This window comes from Vespula vulgaris, chromosome 2 (assembly GCF_905475345.1).
Source record: "Vespula vulgaris chromosome 2, iyVesVulg1.1, whole genome shotgun sequence".
In the NCBI taxonomy this organism is placed as follows: Eukaryota; Metazoa; Arthropoda; class Insecta; order Hymenoptera; family Vespidae; genus Vespula; species Vespula vulgaris.
This window is the reverse complement of record NC_066587.1, coordinates 18,227,558-18,237,557: the sequence shown is the minus strand read 5'-3', so window position 1 is coordinate 18,237,557 and position 10,000 is coordinate 18,227,558. Positions and strand designations below refer to the sequence as shown.

At 36.1% G+C, this 10,000-nt stretch overlaps 1 protein-coding gene across 13 annotated transcripts in view; it reads left to right on the top strand.

Moving 5' to 3' along the window:
• LOC127072558 (bromodomain adjacent to zinc finger domain protein 2B-like) overlaps positions 1 to 10,000 on the top strand; it is a 130,656-nt gene that overhangs the window by 71,209 nt on the left and 49,447 nt on the right. For all 13 annotated transcript variants that reach the window (XM_051013048.1, XM_051013054.1, XM_051013044.1 and 10 more), the window contains one exon: positions 9,995 to 10,000. This exon is cut by the window's right edge and continues 52 nt beyond it. The gene's annotated coding sequence lies outside the window, so the exon portion shown is untranslated. The remainder of the gene's footprint in view (positions 1 to 9,994) is intronic.

Here is a 10,000-nt window from a genome sequence, read left to right as displayed (position 1 = left end):
GCGTTAAAGAATCAAAGTTTTATTAATATAATAATACTCAATTATAAATTATATTATTTTATTATCCTTTATATTAACTCTTACTTATAAGGATTCTTAATTACTTTATAAACTTTAGAAATAGACGGACAGCCAAGCAGGCAGACGAACGAACGAACGAATGGACGGACAGACAGACAGACAGACATAGAGAGAAAGAAAAAGAGAAAGAGAAAGAAAAAGAGACGGAAAGAGAGTAACAAGTTTAATTCCGTTTAACGTTGGTCATTTCAACCCCCCGTTTATAGAAACGTTGTATAGAACGAGCACTCACACGAATTTAACTACAACGTTGCAGGATAACATTGACGACAACGAGAAGGAGAACGAGGAGGTGGTGGAGGTGGAGGTGGAGAAGGAGGAGGAGGAGGAGAAGGTGGTGGTGTAGGAGTAGAAGTAGGAGTAGGAGGTGATGTGGAGGTGGTGGAAGAGAAGGAGGAGGTGAGGGTTGGGATCGACGTAGAGAAGGGTGGGAGTTAAGGGGTGAGGAAGGGGTATCGAAAGAGAAGGGATTCACGTGCGGGCAGCGTCAGAGCCCTTAGCGTCGCGATCGCGTCAGGGATGCTCGTCGAGGGGGTGACCAAGGGGGGTGGCTAAGGGGTAGAACTAGAGAAGGGGAAGGCAGAGGGAATACGACAATGCCCCACCCCGGTTTCTGTTATCGATCCGCCGCAACGAAAGTCGAGATACTCGGCAGCGTCCAAGTATCAGCTGGACGAATAAATCTGAATTATATCCTTCCAATTTGTTCATCGGTTATTTCTTCATCCTTCGGATGTCGTTCGTTCCATACTTCTTTCTTTCTTTCTTTCTCTCTCTTTTTTTTTACCCCCTCTTCCCTTTGTTCGTTCGTTTATTTGTTTCTTTTCTTTGTTTCTCTTTTTTTTTTATATGTACGTTCTCCTTTTTCTTCCCTACGAAATGTGATTATTATTCTCATGTTTTTACAACGGAGTGGGGGTTTATTGTCTTCTTTTTCATTTCTACACTTTTGTTTTTATTTTATTTCTTTTCTCTCTCTCTCTCTCTCTCTCTCTCTCTTTTTTTTGTCTCTCCTATTAATATCATATTTACACTCGTGTCGAGTGATTTTTTTCTTTTTACTTTCTTTTCTTTATTTTTTGTTTTTGTTTTGTTTTGTTTTGTTTCTTTTTTTTTTGTAGATATGAGAATAAATTGATTCATGGAGGGTTGATAATCGAATTTAATAATGGGGGTTAATGAAGGATTGTAAATACGTTCGTTATCGCGCGATACGTATTTCCGGGAAATCATTTTTTAAATGCGAGTTATAAATTGGCTTAATGAAGGGTCAATAAAATGTACAAACATGTTTGTTTTTTGTTTTCTTTACTTCTTTTTTTCTTTTTTTCTTTTCTTCGTCATTCGATAAGTGCGAAGAAAATCCTGTTGCATTGTGATTATGTATCGAAGATTTTATATTTTTCTTAATGGGTGTACGTATTTTATAAAATATTTTTTAAATCTATCATCATTTATTTCGAATTCAGAACAGGAGAGAGCAGTTTTCGTTGATGTTAGATAAAGAGAAAGAGAAAGAGAGAGAGAGAGGAAAAAAGGAAAGAAGGATTTTTGTACGTTTCATGTCGTATATCGTCTCGACGTTTTAGTAGAATTTTCATATCACCGACAATATTTTTTTTATCGAAACATTAAAAGTCCGGAGCAGGACGATTCGGTATGATACCTACATAGCTAAAAGCGTCTAAGAGCTTTGGAAGCATCGGATGCGATGAAACACGATCGCTGCGGGTCGAGACGAGGAATAGAAACGACAGCTGTGACCGTGGCAAATCGACAAATATGGCGTTCGATAGATATATATCTAGCGCGTTAAGTTATGCCATCGATCTGGACAACCTCGAGTTTAAAAGAAGTAAAACAGAAAAGGAAAAAAAAAACCAAAAAGAAAAATAAGATCTTTTACATATTTCTTCGCTAATTATTTATTATCTTTTTCTTTATTTCCTTAAAGATACGTCACCGCGAAGACGTAGCTTCGCGAGCGACATTTTTTTTTTTCTTTATTCCATGACATCGTTGAAGATATAACAATAACGCGTAATTCGTTAATCGAACGAAATCAAATTTGTCAATTTCTATCGTAGATAGGAAATTTATTCTTCTCTTATTATCTTTTCGAACGTACGAATCGATCGTTAACTCGACAATATGGGCCATCATGGATTTGAGACAGAGAGAAGAGGGTGAGGGTAAGATAGAAAATAAGGGGAGTGCAAAAAGAGAAAGAGAGAAAGAGAGAGAGGGGAGAAAAAAAGAAAGAGAGAGAAAAAGAACACACATACGCGTAGACAGACGGAGACACGGACACAGACACAGACAGTTGTTAAAAGAGAAGGGGAGACGGAAATGGAAAAAGGGGTGGGAGAGGCCTCATGGAAGAAGTCTGATTTATAGGCGACGGCAACGAAGCGTTTTCGCTGCGTAACTTCCGTCAATTTCGTTTCGTCTTGCCTCGTCAGGAACCGAGTTTCCGGTTTCTAACTGAACATACCGAACAACCAAGTGATTCCTAGCTAGTACCGTTATTTTTCTCATAGATCATCATGATTCTTATCGACTGTTACTTTTCACCTTTTCGTATCTTTCAGATTTCTACGTGTTTAGTTACTATCAGCAAAACTGTCAAAGTTTCAGGGAGAAACTTTTTGCGAAATTCGACGACTTCTCTCTCTCTCTTTTTTCCCTTTCTTCTTACTTTGAGTTCTTTAGTTTGCATCTTTATGAAATATTTGTCTTCTATCGCTGGAATAAATAATTGGCGCAGATGTTTATCGCGATACACGTTATATCTTCTTCTCGATTATAACGGACAATAACGCGGATAGAATAAATGGTTAGACGAGTACGATTCGTGGCAGAAAGTAGCGGGAAAGGCAGGAAGTCGAAGGAAGATAGCGAATCGGAAGATAGCGTGTAAACGTTGGGTCGAGTTAACTTGAATCAAGTCGAGTCGAATCGTTCGCGTAACGCGACGTTAGTTCGTCTGGAAAAGTAAAATGGAAGGAGAACGATACGATACGATACGATACGATACGGTAATCCAAGATATAAGTATTTACGTGTGTAAATACGTACCGCGTAATATAATTTTACATTAATACGTTAACGTGCGAAATAAAAGGAGCATCTTGAAAATATTTTAATTCGGGTTTACTTCTTTCAGCTTGATTTAACGCGCAGTGAAAAACGATTTTATTTCTTTGCTTTTCTCCTTCTCCTCCTTCTTCTTTTTCTTCTTTCCTTCTTTCTTTTGCTATTTTTTCTTTTTGTTCTTTTTTTACCGTGTTACATAAGTTTTCGAAATGTAAGACGAGCTGCGAAGGTCTTAACGCGAAGGAGTCGAGCCGAACGTAATGGAGCAAAATCTGGGCCGTGTGACTCTGAGAAGTGGAACGTTAGCGTGCAGGTGCGAAAACTCGCTTAGATCTCTCGTTCTCTTCTTCTTCTTCTTCTTCTTCTCTTTTTTTTTTTTAAATATTTTTTTCTTTTCTTTTTTCGTTCGATCGTTAAACGAAAAGATATCTTGGATCTACGCTCTTTTTCTTTTTTCTTATTTTTTTCTTTTCCTTTTTTTTTTAGTGAATATATTAAAAAAAAAAAAAAAATGTGCGTCGTCATCTGTTCTCTTGGACCTATGTCTTTTCTAGCGAGTGTATTAAAAAAAGAAAGAAAGAAAAAAAAAATAAAAAAAGAAGAAGAAAAAATAATACACAAATACATAAAATTCTTGTCCGCGAGTTGCGTGTCATCAAGAATTCGTTTGTCGCATCAATAGTCGAAAATACTTGGTTTAGTTGCACGTTATTGCGAAACAAAAACGGAGAATCAAGGAAAGTGGTGGAGAAACACATGCGCGAACGTTTTAATTATTCTCTGATCTCGTTATATAGCTCGTTGATATTCCATAAATTCAATATTTAAATTGCATAAATGCCGGAAAATTTGTAAATTTTCCACAACGAGGAAGATATTTCCATCGTGTTGGTCGAACGATTCGAATTCTCTCGATTCACTTTCAAAACATATTCTGTTAAATTTTACGAAACGACTTACGAGTATACTTTCTACGAGCCAATAGCGATAAAAAGTTATGTTACCGATTGTTCAAGAATCTTAGTTCTTTTATTATTTACTTCGGAGAATGCAAACGTTCGTTGAGTTAAAAATAACGAAAACTCAAAGTACAAGAACGCATTAAATACGTACTATTATTTCACAAAACTATTAATCTTCGTTCGAGTTATAAGAAAGAAATCAACTGATCGAAGATCATAATCATCTGTTCAAAATAATAATTAAAAAAGAATCGCAAACTCATCGATTTTATTCTCTCGTTATTATCGTGATAATTAATTATTCAATTGCATAAAAAACGTACACACACAGAGATGAAAATAGTTCATTCATCCGATACGGGAGAGATCAGCTGATCGAAGATAACGTCGTTTATTTAAAATGCCAATTATAGAAAAAAAAAGCACTAATTACCATTTCCCTCTCCATTATTTTAATAATTGATAATTAAGTTAGAAAAAAAAAAGGAAAGAAACAAACAAACAGATGGAAATAACTCGTTTGACTTGTAGGAAAGATCAGCTGATCGAAGATAAAAATGGTTTAGTTATATGAAAAAAGTTCATACAAATTGATTTTTTTCTGCGCTTTATTATAATTAATGAATAAATTTGAAATATTTGAAGTCCCTCTCTCTCTCTCTCTCTCTCTCTCTCGAGTTTACGTCAAGTTTGAAAGAAATAAAATGATTTTATTAGAATCACCGAGGCAAACTCGCTAGCACTTTCTCTCATTTCTTCTCGAATAAAAAAGAACAGCACCGATAAGAAAACTTATCCAGCCGTTAGTGTTTCGCGAAAATCGTCGATTAAAAGTTGGAGGTCGGCCATTAGCCTTCACCCACATTGCTCGCGGTCGTGGTCGCGAGAAAAAGAGAAAATGAAAGATAGAGAGAGAGAGAGAGAGAGAGAGAGAGAGAGAGAGAGAGAGAGAGAGAGAGAGAGAGAGAGAGAGAGAATATCATTTAAACCGATTCTTCTCATCGTCGTTCTAACTTAATTTATAACAGATTCTTATCTCTATCGTGACTATTTTAATTGGCGAGATAATGCTCGAAAGAAAAAACAAAAAAAATACAGAATTTATACTGCTTCAATAAGAGGAGTTAATTATAAAGATGAAATTCCATATTCTTTTATTAGAATCATTAATCGAATCGACCGAATATTATATCGTTCGTAATATCTCGTTTACACTTTGTCCAACGATACAAATCTAAAGACAAAACAAAAGGAAATAGAGGATTTTTATAAAATTCCTTCTTTATTTATTTCTTTTTTCTCTTCCTTTATTAGCACGATCGATCGACCGAGGTGAATATTTTGTAGTCTCCGTTCTTTCTTCCTTTCTTTCTTTCTTTTTTTCTATGAATAAATTGAAAAAAAAAAAATGGAAAGGATAGACGATTATTATTGCTATTTCTTTTTCATTCCTTTTTTCTTTCTTTTCTTTTTTTTTATTAATACACTTGACATAGAAGATGACAGAAGAAGGGTGGGAGAGAGGGAGACCTTGACAACGAAAAGCACGACGTAGAGAAACGAAGGGAATCGAGCTCGAATGTCAAATCGGACCTCGAAAAGCCATTCTCGAGGAAGACACTGACCTAGATACCGTAACATATACGAAGTAAGGTCGTGTGTAAAACGTATACGTTTCTATCTCACATATACATGCGTGCACGCGAGCGCTCATATACATACATACATACATATATATATACATATATATGTACATGCATACATATAGACATGAATGTATATAAGCTCGTATTCACGAGAGAATAACGTACGTACTGCTACAACTATCATGTCTAGTCAGTGTATATTTCTCTCTCTCTCTCTCTCTTTTTCTCTTTCTCTTTCTTGTAGTTTCCACATAAGAAGAACACTGATACGAACGATAAATATGTGCGTGTATATGCGTGAATAAGTGTGCGTTAAATGTTGGACACATAAAATAGAGAATTATGTATTTTCTTTTCTCATTCAAAAAATAAAAAGAGAGAGAGAGAGAGAGAGAAAGATGATACGTATGTGGGAATTTAAACGTAACAGAAACAAACACACAGACAGCTACATTTATATTATATATACATATATGCAAATGTATATGTATATACATTGGCGTGTACGCTCGTAGCGCACGTGTGCGCATTTACATACAGGCGCTTTAATAGCGCGCACGCTTTCCTACTCTCGCACTGACTCTATGTATGTATTTATCTATTTATCTCTTTTTCTCTCTCTCTCTCTCTCTCTTTCTCTCTTTCTGTCTTCCACGCTTTATACGAGTATATGTGTGGAATCCGTTTGTATGTATGTATGTATGTATGTATTTGTGTGTGTGTGTGTGTGTGTGCGAGACGAGAGAGAGAGAGAGAGAGGAAACGTACGTGTGCTTGGTTTCATTGTGTTGTAAGTGCTTTACGTTTATGAATGAAATTGTAGTAGTAGCGAGCACGTATATACTACGTGCGTAAAGTTATATCGATGACTCAGCCTCTCTCTCTCTCTCTTTCTCTCTATCTCTCTCTTTCTCTCTATCTGCCCCCTCTCTCTCTCTCTCTCTTTCTCTCTCTTTCGCGTGCGATATAATATACATATTTATATACACACAAAGAGAACGTTGAACTCGTCTCTCTCGAATGGATTATTTTCTTTCTCTTTTTTTTTTCTTCTTTCGTTCTATTTTTCTTTTTTATCTTTTCTTTCTATTTTTTTTTTCATTTTTAATTGTCCTTGACATAGTTAGAAAGAAAGAGAGAGAGAGAGAGAGAGAGAGAGAGAGGGAGTTTCGTTATTCTCCTCCGAAAAATATGATTTTTTCTTAATTTAAAATTTCTCGAGTTCCTTAATTTAAAATTAATCGATTCCGTCATCTGAGCTGCTCATCGAGCAGAGAAGTACATATGCATGTATATGTATATTATTTCTCGATTATGAATCATAGTAAATACACGGGCAAATACATATTTATAATATATATCTCGTTTACCTTTTTTATCATCAAGATTGAATAATAAAAATACTTTTAATAGTCGACTTATTAACTCTTGCTTTCATATTGAATGAAAATGAGAGAGAAAGAGACAGAGAGAGAGAGAAAGAGAGAGAGAGAGAAGAGGATGGAGGGGAGGAGCAAGAGGTGAATCCGTCACAGCGATCACGTTTTAATATTCTTAGATAAATAAAACTTATCTTTCGACTTGTTGGCAGATATTATAATTTCTTTTTTTTTTCTTTTTTTTTTTATTTCCGCAGTATATACCGGCTTTTTTCTCTGTCCTTCTTTTTCTTACCTTTTTATTCTTGCTCCCTTTGCATTTTCATTTGAAAGAAGAGAAAAGAGACTTGCGTACTTACGTCCACTCGATAAACAACGCACTTACATATTACTCGTGCGTTCCCTGCGATGAACATACGTAAATGTATACTTTTTTTGATTTGTGACGGTAGTAAATGGCAAAGGGCAAACGATTTGCCATGTCTCTTTCTTCCTCTTTCACTATCACTCTCTCTCTCTCTCTCTCTTTCTCTCTTTTCTCTTTTTCTCTTCGTTTCACGTTTTGTCTTTTTTGAAAAGTAAAAGATAAAAAAGATAAAAAAAAGGAAAGGAAAGGAAAGAAAAGGAAGGAAAGAATGAGAGAAAGGGAAAGAGAAAATAATCATTTCTCTTCTCTATAGCTATATAAGACCCAAAAGGAAATGTCACGTATTCCCGTTATATCTTTTCCACATTGTCGAATATTTCAATTTGAAAGCGTCATGCCGGAGCTCTAGCGATCGGCAAATCTATGCGATAGCCGTGTTATTCATGAATTATGGATACATTCGGTAGCATGGTTTGAGCGCTTGCGTGTCTCTCTTTCTCTCTCACGACTTGGAAACGCAAAGTGTGTGTATGTGTGTGTGTGAATATATATATACATACATAAGTATATATATACATACATGGCGCGTGTATATATATGTATGTGTAAGTTAGTAAAGTATACTCGTATAGAGAGAGCAAGAGAGATAGATTGAGAGAAAGAGAGAGAGAGAGAGAGAGAGAGAGAGAGAGAGAGAGAGAGAGAGAGAGAGAGAGAGAGAGAGAGAGTTAGACATAGTATACGCTCGCGTACTCAACTTTCTACGGCCTCGGGAGTTAGACTAGGTCGGGATTCTCGGTCCGTTATCAGTGGTTCGCGTCGGCAGATAAGAGGAGGCTCCCTCGTTAATTAATGAATTAACGTACTCGGATAATCGGCCAGAGGTCGTGCAAACTCGTCGTCGTCGTCGTCGTCGTCGTCGTCGTCGTCGTCGTCGTCGTCGTCGTTGTTGTTGTTGTTGCTATCGTTGTTGTTGCCTTGACACCACCACCATCACCACCTATCGTTGTTGGATATTTAATCCAGTTTGGGTCCGACAAAGGTTAATTGTTTTCGCCCGCTAAGAGATCGAACGAACTAATTAATAAATAATTAACGAGACCGGATAAATCTACACTGGCGGCTCCGCGTTACACCTGATAACTCGTACGTATGTACGTTTCAATAGACTATTTTTCTCTCCTGTTAACGCTTTAAACTTCTGTGTACTCTCTCTCTCTCTATCTATCTATCTATCTATCTATCTCTTTTCTCTCTTTTTCCTTCTCATGAAGGTAGCTCTGTAAAATCGACGAAATTAAATAGTACGGTTCGAAAATCGAAACGGTATATTCAAACTCCTTTGACGCTCTCGCGTTTTCCCAAAAACGAACGTCGAACGTACCCGATGTAAATCATCGGGTATTAAACTTCATCAAGTATTTATTAGCTATTCAGCGGCGTGTAATGTGCCCAACGCCAATAAAAGAGCTGTTTATTGAAGCCGACCGTTCGATTTCGTTTGCTCTTCTCTTTTACCTAGGTATTCGTATGGGTTTCATGTGCGCGTACGCATAAAACATAATGTGTATATGAATAGGTATATATATGTATATGTATATGTGTATATATATATATATATATATATATACTTACATATATGAATGACCGAATTATATTGCTTACATCTATCTCGATCGTCAACTCGAATTACTATAATCTTGTTTACTCGAAAATTATTGACAGCTATTTTGTTTATTCTCTCTTTTTTTTTTTCTTCAATTTTTGTCTTCTTTATTTTACTTTTATTTTATTTTATTTTATTATAAATGCAATACGATATCTAGTTCGTCGAGAAAGGGAAATCTTTCTTTCTTTTTTTTTTCTTTCGATTCTTTTTTTGGGTTTCTTTTTTTATTTGAAAGTAGACCGTTCGGAGATCGTATTTTCGTGATGTAAGTAGTGTTTCTAGAATACGAATGTTTACAAGAGAGTAATATCCATTACCTGCTAATTACTAATGGATGGCGATCAACGTTTCGCTGGACTCGCTCGTCTATTTCTCTCTCTCTCTCTCTCTCTTTTGGGTATACGCTTTCTATCGTTCGATGCAGCTTCTTCCTCTCTCTCTCTCTCTCTCTCTCTCTCTCCCTCTCCCTCTCTCTCTCTTTCTCTGTATATGTGTGAGTGTATCGAAGCAGCCAGTCCATTCGACCGTATATAAATTATCTCGCCAGTTTCCAACGCGTTATACTATATATTGCATTTACGTAATGCAAGTCCGGCCTCGTGTCGATGACGTAGACAATGAGATACGCTTGTCCCTTTTCCTATTTTTCAAGAGATATTTTCTAGCGTTTTTGATTGAACGCATTTCTCTCTCTTTCTCATAATATACGACGTTTATTATAAACACATAAAAATGAAATCGTGACAAATTATACCGAAGAGATTATTAATTCATATTGTAATTTTCTATTACAGGTGTGA